Source organism: Chiloscyllium punctatum, chromosome 40 (genome assembly GCF_047496795.1).
Source record: "Chiloscyllium punctatum isolate Juve2018m chromosome 40, sChiPun1.3, whole genome shotgun sequence".
NCBI classification, from domain to species: Eukaryota; Metazoa; Chordata; class Chondrichthyes; order Orectolobiformes; family Hemiscylliidae; genus Chiloscyllium; species Chiloscyllium punctatum.
Genome location: NC_092778.1, coordinates 61,276,409 through 61,293,349, shown reverse-complemented (window position 1 = coordinate 61,293,349; position 16,941 = coordinate 61,276,409). Strand labels below are relative to the sequence as shown.

The 16,941-nt window shown below is 43.3% G+C and overlaps 1 protein-coding gene across 6 annotated transcripts in view; it reads left to right on the top strand.

Annotated features, from left to right (window-relative positions):
- The window catches only part of rhbdl1 (rhomboid, veinlet-like 1 (Drosophila)), a 303,228-nt gene that overhangs the window by 146,298 nt on the left and 139,989 nt on the right, over positions 1-16,941 (top strand). The window contains exon 1 of one of the 6 annotated variants that reach the window (XM_072560064.1): positions 7,566-7,586. The exons of the other annotated variants lie outside the window; for them this stretch is intronic. The gene's annotated coding sequence lies outside the window, so the exon portion shown is untranslated. Of the gene's footprint in view, positions 1-7,565; positions 7,587-16,941 lie in introns of those variants that run through there. 6 annotated transcript variants of the gene reach the window in all.

Here is a 16,941-nt window from a genome sequence, read left to right as displayed (position 1 = left end):
TGGAACTAAAATATATTCAGTCTCTGAATGGTAGGTTCCTTGAATGTAAGTAGTCTTTCAATGCTCAGTGCCAGAGATGGAGGGATTTGGAAACTGTTAGACCTGTTCATCTGCTCAGCGTGTAGTCTGAATGTTACTTTACGTTATCACCAGCCATCACTAATTGAAACGTAGGAACAACACAATTTGAAATCTCAAGTTGGAAGAAGCGCTGACCTTACTGAAAGAGACTTCCTTCCAAAATACGATTTATCAGTTGTGAGTGCGTGATACATCTCAAGGCTCCTTTAACAAATGAATAACCTTGCATCAAGGTTGAATGAGAAGAGACTTCCCTGTGTAGTAATCCTGCGATAAATCAGTTTTATTATTTGCCCAATGCTATATATTGCAATTCTTATTCCTTATTACATCATGTTACAGTCTCACAGCTAATTTGATTAAACAACCTTTAAGATTCTGGCAATCTGTGGGAATTGACCAGTTCTATCTTAAAGTAAAAGTATTAACCTACTGCTGAGAACTTGGTGCCTTTTTCTTGTGTTGAACCTGCATCATTAATAATTCAGACTTGCATTACAGAAGCAATAGATTTTCTGTTCCGTTGGGAATGGTGAGGCTTGTTTCTATATTTGTTCCTTATGGATCTGTGTGATCGTCTCTTGGGTATAGCATTGAGATGCTTTTTTACAGCTGTTTTAACTGCTCACTACTTGTCTGCCATTTCTTATCCAATGTTCTTCATGTCACTTTTGAACATCTGAGTATATCTTATTCTCCAGAATCATTTTAAATGCATCTGCGAACTCACCAACATCTGACAGAATCGAACTTTGGTTAATTTTATACAAATAGTGCACATTAAACTAGTCATAATGCTTTTCAGAATAAACCCTCAAAAACCTATTAGGAGCAACACAATAATACTTAAGTACACTGGAAGGAAAACTACATTTCAGTCTAATTGTCTGAAGTACACTTGGCATTTTATAACAAATGCATCTGGCACTTCTAAATGCTAATGGTGATTCAGATACAGTATACAACAAGTTACAGAAGGAGTAGGTGACAGCCTGTTCCAATAGTCGATATGATTAGGGCTGATTTTCTGCTTCAAGGTCCATTCCCCCCACTCCTTGATCCCTTGAGGGATCAAGAATCTCTCGCAGACTTGAGTGTAACTCAGTGGTGGAGTATATGTCATCTTCTAAGGTAAAGAAACCAAATTGATTGAGTGAATGACTTGGAATCATAGGAATGTACATAGAAAGAGGCCAATCCGCCCATCATGTCTGCAATATCCTTTGACTTGGTGCCTTCTCAAGTACCTAATCCCGCTTTCCAGCATCTGCTCCATAATCCTGCACTTCAAGTTCATATCCAGACTCCATTTAAACAAACCGAGGGTTTTCTATTTGGCACACCAAGGGTTTTCTATTTGGGTGAAAGTTGTTTTCCTCATTTCTTTCATCTTCCTACCATGGCCTCTATCCACTGACCTCTGTGTCAAGGTGAATGTGCTCTTGCCCATCCACTGTCCCCAAGCCCCTCATCATTTTGAGCACTGCAATCAAATCTTCCCTCAGCAGATTCTCTCCCTGAAGATAATGCTAAACTATCCAGTCTTTCCTCTTTGCTGCAATTTCCCAGTCCTGGGAACATCTTGTAAATCTCCTCTGTAGCCTCTGACATGCAATCCTGTGATTCTGTGACCAGAACTGCACACCTTGCTCATGATGTGGCTTAACTAATGATTTGTCCAGTTGTATCTGCCTTTTAACCACTTTGTCAATCTGTCCTGAATCCATCAGGAATCAATGGACAGTCATGTCCTCTCCACCTCTTAGTATTCTCCCATTCATTGTGCATTCCTTTCCCTTGTTTGTGTTCCCTAGACACATTAGCTCATATTTCTCCAGGTTGAATTCCACCTGCTGTATTTCTGCCAACTGACATTTGATTTGATTTTTTTTATTGTAATCACATGTACCTGCATACATTGAAAAGTTTTGTTTTGCGAGCAGTCCAGGCAGATCATAGCAAACAAAGACAAACAGATCATAGGATGCTTAGACAGAACAAGATATACAAGGTTATGATCACAAAGCAAGATCAACATTCGCGAGATCAACATTATTTGAAGTTAGAGAGGTCCATTCAACAGTCTAATAATGGCAGGGAAGAAGCTGTTCTTGAACCTGTTGGTGTTGAGAGTGTGATGCTGAAAAAGCACAGCAGGTCAGGAAACATCTGAGGAGCAGGAGAATCGATGTTTTGGGCATAAGCCTTTCATCAGGATCTCCAGCATTTGCGGTCCTCACTTTCCCTAGTTGAATCTGTTGGTGTGTGTGTTCAAGCTTCTGTATCTTCTGCCTGACAGAAGAGATTGGAAGTGAGTTTTACTGGAGCGAGAGGGGTTTTTGATGATGTTGGCAATCATTCCACGGTAACATGAAGTGTAAATGGAATCCATGGATGGGAGGTTAGCTTCTGTGATGGTCTGGACTGTGCACACAACCTCCTGTAGTTTCTTACAGCCCTAGGCAGAGCAGTTGCCACACCCAAACAGAATGCTTTGTATGGTGCATCTGTAAAAGTTGGTAAGGATCCTTCGGGACATGCCAAATTTCCTAAGCCAGGCCTTGTTCATATCTTCTATATAGAGGCAAAGAGTACAAAAGCAAAGAAGATGTGGTGAACATTAGAAAGAACAGGATAATAGATAACAAGGTTTTATTTCCAAGGAAATCAACTTTTGATCCACTGGCCAAGTTCAAGAAATTAATTATGTCCCTTCAGGCAGACTGGTTGAGAAGATTGAGAGAGGAGGATAAGACAGCAGGATTTCTGCTTTTGTGAGGATGCATTGACTGGTCCTTCTGAAGAATTTCAGCAAAGGCATCTTTTGTATGTGTTCCTGACATTAATGACTTTTGTTTAGCCTCATTTCTGTAGATATTTACCAGGATGCTGCAGGGAATGAATGGTTTGAGTTATAAAGATAGGCTGGGATTTTTCCCACTGGAGCATAGCAGCTTGAGGGGTGAGCTTATAGAGGTTTATAAAATCATGAGGGGCACATGTATGATGAATAGCCACGGTCCTTTCCTTAGGATTGGGGAGTTCAAAACTAGGGCACACATTTTAGACATGAGAGGAGGATTTAAAAAAGACATGAGGGGCAACTCTTTTTATATAGAGGGTGTTTCATGGGTGGAATGAATTGCTGGAGGAAGTGGTTGATGCAGATACAGTTACAACATTTAAAAGACATTTGGATAATTACAGGAATAGGAAATGTTTGGAACGATATGAGCCAAATGTGGGCATGGGGGACTAATTTGGTTTGGGAACATGTTCAGAGTAGTCTGATTGGACCAAAGGATTTGTTTTCATGCTGTATGACTCTTTGACTTCAAGTGGTAGAAAGCAGGAAACAGTGGAAATCTAGAGACCCTGTGGATACAAGTGGTATTTTAATGATCAATGACATAAAATAATCATAAAGGCTAATGGGATGCTGGCGTTTATATCTCGAGGATTAGAATAATTTGATCGAAGTTTTCAAGATATTAAGGTGAAGAGAAATGGTAAATAAACTATTTCTGCTGATTGGGAGTCTAGGACCAGAGGCCATAGGTGAAAATTCAAACAAGTTGTGGGATAAGGAAACATTTCTACATGCAAAAGTACATGGGAGAAGCTTGGCACTTTTCTTCAAACACTAATTAGTGCCAGATCAACGATTAATTAAAAAAAAAGGAATTGACAGATGTTTGTTGACCAAACATTTTAGGACAAAGATACTAAAAGGAATTGAGCCCAGGATTGGCTGAATACAGGCTGTGATTTCAGACTGCACCAAGAGCGAATCCAGGACCACTCAATACCACTGACTATATACAACGGCAAACTCAGCGAGTCAAGTGGCTGCTGGGAGCACTCAGCAGCACAGAATTGCCTTCAAGGTTGATGTTAAGTCCTCAGAAATGACTAGAATAAATCTGGTGTGCTGACACTCATCCCTACATCTGGAAATGGTGGAACAACAAGAAAAATGGAGTCTTAAAAGGACAGATCTTTAAGAGCCAAGAAAAGCCAACAAGGTTTTCTCATTGATAACACCTATTACTCAATTCTTTTTTCAGAGAACACTTTTAACAGATATTATAACCCCAAATAAAGGGAGGTGATGACCTATTGGCATTATCACTGGACTGTTAATCCAGAAAGGTAAAAATAATGACTGCAGATGCTGGAAACCAGAGTCTACATCAGTGTGCTGGAAAAGCACAGCAGTTCAGGCAGCATCCGAGGAGCAGGAAAATCAATGGTTCGGGCAAAAGCCCTTCATCAGGAATAGAGGCAGAGTGTCTGAAGGGTGGAGAGATAAGTGAGAGGAGGGTGGGGGTGGGGAGAAAGTAGCATAGAGTACAATAGGTGAGTGGGGAATGGGATGAAGGTGATAGGTTGGGGGCGGGGGGAGGGTGGAGTGGATAGGTGGAAAAGAAGATAGGCAGGTGGGATAAGTGATGGGGACAGTGCTGAGCTGGAAGTTTGGAACTAGGGTGAGGTGGGGGAAGGGGAAATGAGGAAACTGTTGAAGTCCACATTGATGCCCTAGGGTTGAAGTGTTCTGAGGCGGAAGATGAGGCGTTCTTCCTCCAGGCGTTGGGTGGTGAGGGAGAGGAGGTGAAGGAGGCCCAGGACCTCCATGTCCTCGGCAGAGTGGGAGGGGGAGTTGAAATGTTGGGCCACAGGGCGGTGTGGTTGATTGGTGCGGGTGTCCCGGAGATGTTCCCTAAAGCGCTCTGCTAGGAGGCGTCCAGTTTCCCCAATGTAGAGGAAACTGCATCGGGAGCAACGGATGCAATAAATGATATTGGTGGATGTGCAGGTAAAACTTTGATGGATGTGGAAGGCTCCTTTCGGGCCTTGGATGGAGGTGAGGGAGGAGGTGTGGGCGCAGGTTTTACAGTTCCTGAGGTGGCAGGGGAAGTTGCCAGATGGGAGGGTGGGTTGTGGGGGGGCGTGAACCCAAGTGATGTTCTCGGGACACCACGGCAGATGGTGGAGTTTGCATTCAATAAAAATCGGAATGACCATGACTCGGTTGCCAATTGTTGGGGGGAAATCCATCTGGTTCACTAATGTGCTTTAAGGAAGGAAACTGCATCCTCACCTGGTCTGGTCAACATGTGACTCCAGACCCACAGCAATGTAGTTGACTCATAATTGCCCTCTGGGACAATTAGGGATAGGCAATAAATAACCAGTGATGCCCTAATTGTGTGAATGAATTTTTAAAAATTCTTACCCATATAATGATTCCCTCATGACTGCTATCACCTGTCTTTAAGAGCTGAATCAGTTCTTTCGCTCAGTCCAAGTTGTGTCGGGTTGTTTTGGAGAGGGTTTGAGGCTTAGCAAGTTTTTTCATTGTTTTTTTTACCAAACTCACTTCAGTAATTACCTACCCCACCCTTATATTGTCTGGCGTCTCTTACCAGGACTCATTCTCAGAACAACTCACCACTCAGGATATTCTGGAAATCAATGGCATCCCATGCACCAGTACCATCTTTAAGGATCCATTGTGTACCCAGACAAGCTGCGTCAGTGTGGAGCTGCCATGCACAGTTCCTAAAATTTGCTCCCGGATGTGGCGGATGGGGGGTATTGGTGCACCTGCTTTGTGGGCGGGAATCTGGAGTTCCTGCTGGATGGGGTGGGGTAGAGGACAGGCTTCCCCTTCCCCCTCGGGGAAGCAGCAGAGGAGTCCCCAATACCAGCCCATGGTCCCAGGGTGCCCCCACCCCCACTCCCCGGTCAGTGCAGTTTCAGCCATCTGGAGGAATGCCAAGCTTGTAGGTCAATGACCTTCTCCAGTTTGCCAGGGTCAGAGCCACCATCCTCTCTCTGATACCTCACCCTTACTCCGTCTCTGCTGCTGTACCCTACCTCCCTGCAAACGTCAAGCTCCACAGCTCTCACCATTGCATTTATCATCCTCCCCAGTCACCCTCACTCACTCTAACCCCTGTCAGCTTTAAACCTACATGCCCTCTGCACTGGCTTGGGACACCTCCTTACCTTGGAGGAGAAAGTGAGGACTGCAGATGCTGGAGATCAGAGCTGAAAATGTGTTGCTGGAAAAGCGCAGCAGGTCAGGCAGCATCCAAGGAGCAGGAGAATCGACGTTTCGGGCATGAGCCCTTCTTCAGGAATGAGGAAGGGCTCATTCCTGAAGAAAGGCTCATGCCTGAAACATCGATTCTCCTGCTCCTTGGATGCTGCCTGGCGTGCTGCGCTTTTTCAGCAACACATTTACACCTCCTTATCTCCCCAGTAATAGCTATGTCACCCACCTCCACCTCCTTCAATACCTGCATCTCTCGCATCCCGGGAGGAAATCAGCCAACCATGGGGGCAGTGAGAGTCAGAAATGGGTAGTTTTGTTGCCTGTCATTATGCCCCTCTTGAAGAGAGAATCCTGACTCTTACTGTTCCACACAGGACCAGGATTGAAGGTTCCTCTGGACTTACTGCATCAGGAACTCCTAAGCAAAGGCTACCCTCTTTAACTTGACTGAGGCCCGCTTGCAAGTTTCCTGGCTTAAGGAGTGATAAATGGCTTGAGGAAGCAGCAGTAACATGTTTCTGGTATCCCCAGCTGAGGAACAAAACGTAGGGAAGGGATGCTGTGAGCACCCAGATAGGTTTGGAGTGAGTGAGCGCTGTGACAGTGAGCAAAGAGCCCAGAGACAGTCTATGAGCTGAGCGTGGGTCCCTGAGTGGACTGTGTCCGTGTTGAAGGGCAGAAGTTTCCTGTAAGTGGATCGGATTGGGCCATGAGAGAACTTGGAGGCTGGCACATGTCTGATGCCAATGCCTGTGAACATGGGGAGTGTGTGTGTGTGGTCAATGCCCGCTGCCAGGTGCCCAAAGTGCAGCTGATTTGGTGAGTTTGCTGAGTTGGGAGGCTGAATATTACAGTTGTAAGTTGGACTTGAATAAGCCGAATATCACCATCAGTTGGCAACTCACCATGTTGTTTGCAAAGAGCATGTAAAACGGTACAAGTTGTTCCCAATGTTGAGTTGGGCCTCATTGCACTGTCTCTGAATTCTGCCACATATCTCACTGTGGGCCGTGTCTCTCAGATCCCTATAGGATCCTGCCCTTCATCACACTACATGCAAATATAATTGTTTGATTTAAACACTGATGTTAAAAAAAGATACGCTTTAGCAGATGTAGTCACATCGCAGTGACTTCACAGGAAAGCTGTCATGCCAATTAATGTCATAGAGTTTGCAATTAAATCCTACGCCCAAAGGCTGTTCCTCTCTCCAATCACTTTGCTGTGGATGATCTTTCTCAAATTCATTTGATACAAGTTCCAGAACCTTTCCCTGATCAGCTCCTCCTCAAGCTGTTGGCAATCTCAGTGTATGGTTTTCAGAACTATCCCAGATGACATTCACAGATCAGGTGCCCTTTTTAATCAGCAGCTTTTGAAACAAAATGATTCATTTTATTGGCTCTAACCAAGGACTGTGCGTGGATTCAGAGGAGCATCTCCTGTAATTATGATTTTTTTAAAAATTCTCTGCTTGGTTGCAACATTATTTGTAGTCGTGTCAGCATGTGAAGAGTTGAAATAAGCTAATAGGTTGCTATGCTGGGACCTTAGCAACGGAGCAGCCAATGGTTGCATTATTTTGACATAAATTCAGCACTAGGAAGCAACAACACATAGGTGGGAGAATATTGTATTGTAAAAGAGACAGCTCATTTGAAAATGTTCTGTTGCTACCTTTTATGCTTTAAGTATTATCTTCATAGTCATTATTTCAGTCAACTACTGCTGAGAGTTAGCTTTTACTTGCAAAATTTTGGGAAAGGGGAATTAAATGTCAGCATAAGAGCAATAAAATATTCCCTACACAGTGCAACAGTGGGCCATTATATTTAAAGCAATACACGATGCATTCAGCCTGATGCTCAGCAGTTCAGAGCACAGACAAATGGACATGGATAGGGCCTTTTTACCAGAGTAGGAGTCCAAAACTCGAGGGCATAGGTTTAGGGAGAGAGAGGAAAGATTTAAAAGGAACCTGAGCGGCAACTTTTTCACGCAGAGGGTGGTACGTGTATGGAATGAGCTGCCAGAGGAAGTGGTGGAGGTGGGTACAGTTATGACATTTAAAAGACATCTGAATGGAAGGGTTTAGAGTGATATGGGCCAAATGCTGGCAAAGGGGAGTAGGTCAGATTGGGATGTCTGGTTAAGGCAGATGTGTTGGACCGAAGGGTCTGTGTCCGTCCTGTGTGAATATAAGGCATGTTTTGCAACCTTCTAATCAATACTGTAATGACATTTTAAATTGTACATATGAGATATGAGAATTTGTAAATTGCAATGAACATTTTTCAGGCAGAGCCCAGCTTCCGATGAAAGGTCACATCCTGAAATGTTCTCTCGACTTTTACTTCCACATGGGCGGTCTGGCCTGCTGAGTGCTTCCAGCACGTTCTGTTTTAATTTCAGAGTTCCAGCATCTGCAGTATTTTAGCACCACCCTCATTCGTCCAACAATGGGAGGAGGCAGCACCAGGTCTAACTGTGGGAAATGAATGTGGTCAAATGGATACCGAAAGGGGAAATCTAACAAATAACAGCAGTAGTGTGGGGAGAAAAAAAGAGAAAAGAAAAATAAATAAATAACAGCAGTAACTCAACTGGACTCTTTAATTGAAATGAAGAAGCAACAGTCAAAAATACTCACATTGTTAGCAAGATTCGCAACTCACCCCTTTTGAGGAATTGAATCAGGGTAGATCCTATGTATGTCATTGTGACTTTTTTTGGACGTTGTGAAGAAAGGAAGAATTTAATTGAGACTACTGACAGGAGGGCAGCTGGCAGAAATGTGCAGGATTTACTGTAATGGGTTCCCAGCATTGGGTAGAAATTAAGTTGCGGGTGGGGGGAGAGGGAGGGCTGCATATAGGAATCCTGCCATCCGCTGTTGGCATGGCAGTTGGGCTTGTTTTGGATCAATGGTCACCAATTATCCCTGAGCCCAGAGGAGTTTGATGGTAGGTGAGGATTTTGCTGGGACAGCTATCCCATACAGCTTAAAGATTACCACATGGTGGGGGGAGATGCTGAATAAGCTGGGACTGTTTTCCCTGGAGCATCACAGGCTGAGGGGAGACCTGAGAGGTTTATATAATCATGAGGAGCACAGATAGGATAAACAGACAAGGTCTTTTCCCTGGAATGGGTGAGTCCAGAACTAGAGGGCATAGTTTTAGGGTGAGAGGGGAAAGATATAAAAGGGACTTAAGAGGCAACTTTTTCATGCAGAGGGTGGCACTTTATTGGAATGAGCTGCCAGAGGAAGTGGCAGAGGCCGGTACAATTACAACATTTAAAAGGCATCTGGATGGGTATATGAATAGGAAGGGTTTGGAGGGATATGGGCCAGGTGCTAGCAAAAGGGACTAGATTAGGCTGGGATATCTGGTCAGCATGAATGAATTGGACCAAAGGGTCTGTTTCTGTGCTGTACATCTCTATGACTCTATGACTCTGAGAACTGATACCATCAATGAGGCACTGCAGGCCTCTCCCTCTTTCGAACAGAGTTGAGGAGAAACTTCTTCACCCAGAGAGTGGTGGGTGTATGGAATGCTCTGCCCCAGAAGGCTGTGGAGGCCAGGTCTCTGGATACTTTCAAGAAAGAGTTGGATAGAGCTCTTAAGGATAGTGGAATCAAAGATTATGGGGATAAGACAGGAACAGGATACTGATTGAGGATGATCAGCCATGATCATAATGAATGGTGGTGCTGGCTCAAAGGTCAGAATGGCCTGCTCCTGCACCTATTGTCTATTGTCTCTCGAAAGGTCTTGGGGGTGGCAGGATTTCTATGACAAGGAAGGACTGCAGATGCTGTAGATCAGAGTTGAAAAGTGTAGCCCTGGAAAAGCACAGCAGGTCAGGCAGCATCCTGCCAGGATGCTTTTCCAGCCTCACATGTTTCGGTAGGATTTCAGTACCAAAGTTCCAAAATACCATATGAGGCCCAACTTGGAACAGTTGAAGCCTGAGGTGCCAGATCTGCCCCTAGGAGATGATGCAGGATTCTTACTAAGCAAGGACCTCCCTCCCTTGTCATAGAGACAAAAACCCAATGGTCATGAATGAATTGTTCAGGTTTTTTTCAAGAATTCTATTCAGTGGATGTGGCCATCAGTAGCTTGACCAGCATTTATTTTAAATTAAGAGTCAGCCTCATTGCTGCGAATCTAGAATCACAGTAAGGCTTGTTAAGTAAGGATTGAGGGATCGAAAGTGTGGTGCTGGAAAAGCACAGCAGATCAGGCAGCATCCGAGGAGCACAAAAATCAACGTTTGGGCATAAGCCATCTGGATTCCTGATGAAGAGCTTATGACCAAAATGTTGATTCTCCTACTCCTCGGATGCTGCCTGACCTGCTGTGTATTTCCAGCACCACACTCTTGACTCTGATCTCCAGCATCTACAGGCCTCACTTTCTCCTAAGGATTGCAGGATTCCTATATGTGGTCCTTCCTCTCCCCCACACCCAACTTAATTTCTGCACACTGCTGGGAATCCATTACAGTAAATCCTATACATTTCTAAAGAGGTGGAGATATATTGGACAATGAAGAAAGCTACCTCAGAGTACAATGGGATCTTGATTAGGTGGGCCAATGGGCTGAGGGATGGCAGATGCAGTTTAATTTAGATAAATTTGAGGTGCTGCAATTTGGAAAAGCAAATCAGGGCAGGACTTATACACTTAAAGGTAAGTCCTGTGGAGTGCTGCTGAACAAAGAGATCTTGGAATGCAGGTTCATTGCTCCTTGAAAATGGAGTCTCAGGTTGATAGTATGTTTTCCTTTATTGGTCAGAGTGTTGAATATAGGAGTTGGGAGGTCATGTTGTGGCTGTACAGGACATTGGTTAGGCCAATTGTGGAATATTGCGTGCAATTCTGGTCTCCCTCCTTTCGGAAGGATGTTGTGAAACTTGAAAAGGTTCAGAAAAGATTTCCAAGGATGTTGCCAGGGTTGGAGTGTTTGAGCTATAGGGAGAGGCTGAATAGGCTGGGGCTGTTTTCCCTGGAGTGTCGGAGGCTGAGGGGTGACTATATGGAGATTTAGAAAATCATGAGGGGCATGGGTAGGATAAATAGACCAGGTCTTTTCCCTGTGGTGGGGAAGCCAAGAACTAGAGAGCATAGGTTTAGGGTGAGAAGAGAAAGATTTAAAAGGGACCTAAGGGGCAAGTTTTTTATGCAGTAATGTGGTGCGTGTATGGAATGAACTGCCAGGGGTTGAGGCTTGTACAAATACAGCATTTAAAAGGCATCTGGATGGATACATGATTAGAAAGGATTGAGAGGGATATGGGCCAAGTGCTGGCAAATGGGACTACATTAATTTAGATTAGATTTCTTACGGTGTGGAAACAGGCCCTTCGGCCCAACAAGTCCACACCGACCCTCTGAAGAGCAACCCACCCAGATCCATTCCCCTACACCTGACACTATGGGCAATTTAGCACAGCTAATTCACCTAACCTGCACGTCTTTGGACTGTGGGAGGAAACTGGAGCACCAGGAGGAAACCCATGCAGACATGGGGAGAATGTGCAAACTCCACACAGACAGTTGCCCGAGGCATGAATTGAACCCAGGTCTCTGGCGCTGTGAGGCAGCAGTGCTAACCACTGTGCCACCATGTTGCCCATAAATAGGATATCTGGTCGGCATGGACGAGTTGGACTGAAGGGTTTGTTTCTGTGCTGTACATCTCTATCACTCTTGTGAATTTTGACATGTTTTTAATGACAATATTTACATTGGGCATGCACCATTTTCTCAGTGGGATTTGAACCCATGTCCCCAGAATAATAGCCTGGGATTCATGGATGACTGGTCTAGTGATATTACCATTGCATCCCACAGTGGAGTGCTTGAGCAAAATGTCAGTCTCACTGTCCCTCATTTCTTTTTCTCCCTCTTTTCTGAAAGAGCAGTTTTTCTGCAGGGACAGAATGGGGTCATGTGGCACTGTGGTCTTGTCTTAACTTACATCTGTTTTCTACCTGTTAAATACGGTTGAGATAATTAGGAACAAAATGCAAATATTTTTTATTGAGGATGACAGAATTGTGGATATGCTAAAAGGCTCAGTATTTTGGTCCAGCTTTTATAGAAACGTGTACGGTTGGAAGGCAACTGCAGGGTTATGCGGAAAAGGCAGGAGATTGGCACTAGGGGGTCATCATTTTAAGATATAGGAGGAAGGTATAGAGGAGACGGCAGAGGTAGGTTCGTTACGCAGAGAGTTGTGAATGCATGGAATGCGTTGCCAGCAGTGGTGGTGGAAGCAGAGTCATTAGGGATGTTTAAGCAACTACTGGACATGCACATGGACAGCAGTGAATCGAGGGGTGCGTAGGTTAGGTTATCTTATTTTAGATCAGGAATAATCGCTGGAACAACATCGTGGGCCAAAGGCCTGTTCTGTGCTGTATGTTTCTATGTTCTATGTTCCATGATAATAGTGGGACTAGATAACAGATCTAATGCAGGCATAGGGGGCCGAATTGTCTCCTTCTGCACAATAATAATTCTGTAATTCTGTGAAAGAATTCAGAAGTTGCTTGGATACCTCCATAGAATCAAGCATAAAAATTGAGGCTGACATCCAAGTGGAATACTGAGGGAGTTAGGAGTGTAGGAGTTGCTGTCTATTGATAAGAGTTTAAACAAAGGCTCCGTCTAATTTACCACAATGTTATAAAAGATCACATGGCACTGTGTTTAAGAAGGACAATTTCACAGAAGAATGCTGATATCGTCCTGTTGCTGTGAGATCTTATGTCCAAATTGGTTGCTACATTACAGCAAAAACTACATTTAAAAGTATTTAATTGACTGTAAAACATTTCAAGATGTCCTGGGATTTTGAAAGATGCCAAACACAGTCTTTTCTTATAGTACTGACAAATTACAGTGACTGAAAATGTGAAAGGCAGGGAAGAAACATTTTATGCCCAGGGTCTTGAAATGCACTTCTCAAATCAGCGACCCTGCCTTAGTCTTGAGCTCACATCCTTTTCCAATTTATTTTTCCTCCTAACGTCTCTCTTGCCCTTGTTGAGTTTGTTTTGTCCATGAACCTACCTAGTGCTCCATTAATCCTTTCCCTGCTCTCTGCTTCCTGTCCATTAACCAGCCCATTAATCTCTGCTAATATATCACCCCTCACTCCATCACTCCTTATTCAGTGTATTTTGAATGGCACCTGATGACAAGCTTTTTATAAATCCAAGAATTTTATCCAGACTATTAATTACATCTTCTAAAAAAAATGCCAGGATTTCCCTTTCGTAAAACCATGTTGAATCACTCTAAGTGTGCTGCATTTTACTAAATCCATTGTTAGAACTTGCTGAATACAAAATCTAGCACTTTCTCAATGATGTGTCAGGTTAACTGGCCTGTGGTTCTCCATTTTCATTTGTCCTCCTTTCTTAGAGAGCAGTGTTAGTTTTTGCTAACTTCCAACCTGCTGGGAACATTCCAGAATCTCGAAAATTTTGGAAAATCATAGCCAGTGCTTGCATTATCTCTTCAGTGATTTACTCTGAATATATATGCCAATTCACTCGTATGATTGTATGCTTTGTTCCTCCCTACCAAACGTGGTACTCTTTATCCATAGTACCAGTGCACATTATTTCCTTGTCTTTTCTCTTTAACCTTCCCAATCTCCCCTCATGTAAACCCTTCCTCCTCCATTTAGTTTAATACCCTCACTACAGCCCTAGATATAAAACTCACTGGGAGACTATTCCCAGCAAAGGTCAGGTAAAGTCTGCCCTGTCGTATAGATTCCTTTGTCTCCAGTACTGGTACCAATGTCCCATGAATTGTAACCCATTTCTCCCACACCAATCTTTCAGATTCAAGGGTTATGGAAATAAGGCAGGAACAGGATACTGATTAAGGATGATCAGCCATGATCATAATGAATGGTGGTGCAGGCTCGAAGGGCAGAATGGCCTACTCCTGCACCTATTGTCTATTGTCTAGTCATGCATTCAGTTCTCTGATCTAATTTACCCTCTGCTAATTTACTCTTTGGTCATTTCATAACCTGGAGGTAATTACCTGTGTGTGGTTCTGTTTTTTAATTTCACCTCAGCTGCTCACACTCCCTCAGCTGAACTTTTTTGTTAGTCCTACATCTGTTATTTACACCGATGTGGACTTAACAACTCCCCGTCATTTCAACTTGTCTTCAGCACAGAGGGGATGCCTTTAACCCTGGTATCGGGGAGGCAACACTCACATTTATGACTGCAGTAAACCAGATCTGTCCCCCCAATGCTATTGACCCTACTACAAATAGATTCATTTTAACTTCCCTGACTTGAATTGTTTTCTACACTACAGTGCCCCGGTCAGTTTGCTCATCCATCCTTCAATGCCTGTTCTCATCCACACAAGTTGCAAGAATCTCAAAACTTGTTGGGCAATTGCAGGGACTGAGGTGCCTCCATTACTACATATTAAGTTCTCATACTGCTTCACTCGCAGTCACACATTCTGTAGCTGACCACAGATCAAATTAGAAGTTCTTAACATAAAAGCTTTGACTGTTCATGGAACGAGGTACACAGGTAGCTTTCCTTCTCCCTGATGCATCACAATGTCCACCTCAGAGCTGATGTTCCTTGAGATATAAATACTTACAGTGGATGTGATTGCTATGGATCACAGTGGGGTCCAGCAGCACCCACATACTACAGCTGCAACACATCAGCTATTCTGCTATTTCTATTTTGTTTTATTTAACTAATAAGGCTTCAAGTTTGGAAATATCACTTACTGTTACCTGCAGTTACATTAAGTAGTTTAGCTTATTAAACTATATATTTAATGCAACATTTGTATCGCCTCAGTACCAGTTTCAAGTCCATGTTTAGAGGAATAAACTCTGATAACTTTCCAGCCAAGGGCATACCTGCTTACCTAATGAATACTTATGAACAGACTGATCTCTGGGACTAATGCATTTGAGGGGTTGATTCAGTTAGGATTACATCCATTGGCTTTCAGAAGAATGAGAGAGAATTTCATAGAAATGTACGGAATTCTCACAGGACCTGACAGGGTGGATGAAGGAAGGATGTTTCTGATGACAGGGGTGTCCAGAACTAAGGGTCACAGTCCAAGTATGCAGAGTAAATCATTTAGAATTGAAATGAGTAAAAGATTTCTGCATTCAGAGGGTGGTAAACCTGCAGTATTCACAATCAAAGCAAGTGGTTGAGGCCAAAACATTGTATGATTTCCAGGAGTTTTCATTTTCAATTAATTGACAGATAACTGCCACTCCTGGGCAGTTATTGTTAAACTAAATCAGGCCTTTTTAGCGAGCATTAAAGTTCAGAGTCTGACTTTTAATTGAAGTTACTGCTGATGTATTCCCCAGTTTTGAATCCTTTTGGATGCAAAACAATTTTGCTTATGAGCAAAGCTTACTGATCCAAGGTGAAAATTCAACTGATTTCTCCTGCAGGGAGGAGTGAGGAAATGGAAGAGCAGGTTTGTACGTGGACGAAAAATCCAGCAGGGGATGGGGGAGAATGATCACGCAGCACATTCAACATGTGTCTTATCAACACACTTTCTAATTAGCTTGCCAGTATCTCCATAGCAACAGCCCACGGCTCTGTAGCCGTCACCATGGAAATCAAGTCTGACCAATTGGAACATATGCTCTGAACTGATGCACTTAAATTATCTCTGACATAATTGATGTCCTCATGCCTCCACCTTTTTATTCTTTAAAGAATTGGTACGTTATCAGAAACACGCAAATTCAGAGGTCGATATATGCTGGACAAGCCAGCACCTAACTAGCTAAAGACAGCCTATCTCAGCTATGGTGAAGTGCTTCAACAAATTCCTCTACATATCCTTTTTTTTTCTTTTCAAACCCATAATCATTTGCAAAAACACGTTCACAATGCATGTCAATGAAACAAGAGCGTATGAGGTTGGAGGTTTTTTAAAATCATTTGATATAGCCAGCCTTTTCTAACATGCTCCATGTTAAACGATAAGATGGAAGGAGACAGCAAGGGAACCTAGACAATGAAAGACACGAGGAACTGCAGCAAAAGCCAACTTTTCTTCCTTGTGGAATAAATTTGCCTCTTTTCAACCTTTGAATTTCAACAGAACACATCAAATTCAAAGCGACTTAAATGTTGAATCTCAAATTAATTGTGTGACTGAGGGAGAGTACTGCTGGCAGGCACATTATGGTGTGTAAGGTAGTGGATAAATGGATGAGTTATAGATGTAACTGCTGTATGGCCTCAAGGCATTATGTTTCAGTGTAGTTAAAATAATACTGCTTATATCAGAGGTTTTTTGTAAAACGAGCATAATATATTCTTCCAGGACTCATTGTAATATGATATTGAAACTAAATCTACAAGATTGAGGGAATATTTGCCAGTAAATGGTTGCTGGTCATTCACAATAGTTGGTTTTGGTAAATCCATCAAGTCAGTTTGGAGGTAGTCCTAATTGCACAAGTCTGGAATTCACCCAAAACAAAAAAAACCCAGCAAATTGAGACAGTAATGGATCATACAGCGCAAAAGAGGCCCTTCTGGCCCATTATCTCTGTACTGTCAAAGCTACATTAAATCCACACCAGTCTCCCCTCCAGCACTAGGTGCAAGTGAGGCCTGCAGATGCTGGAGATCAGAGTCAAGATTAGAGAGGTGCTGGAAATGCAGGTCAGGCAGCATCCGAGGAGCAGGACAATTGAGATTTTGGGCAGGCGGCCTTCTTCAGGAATCCCTTCCA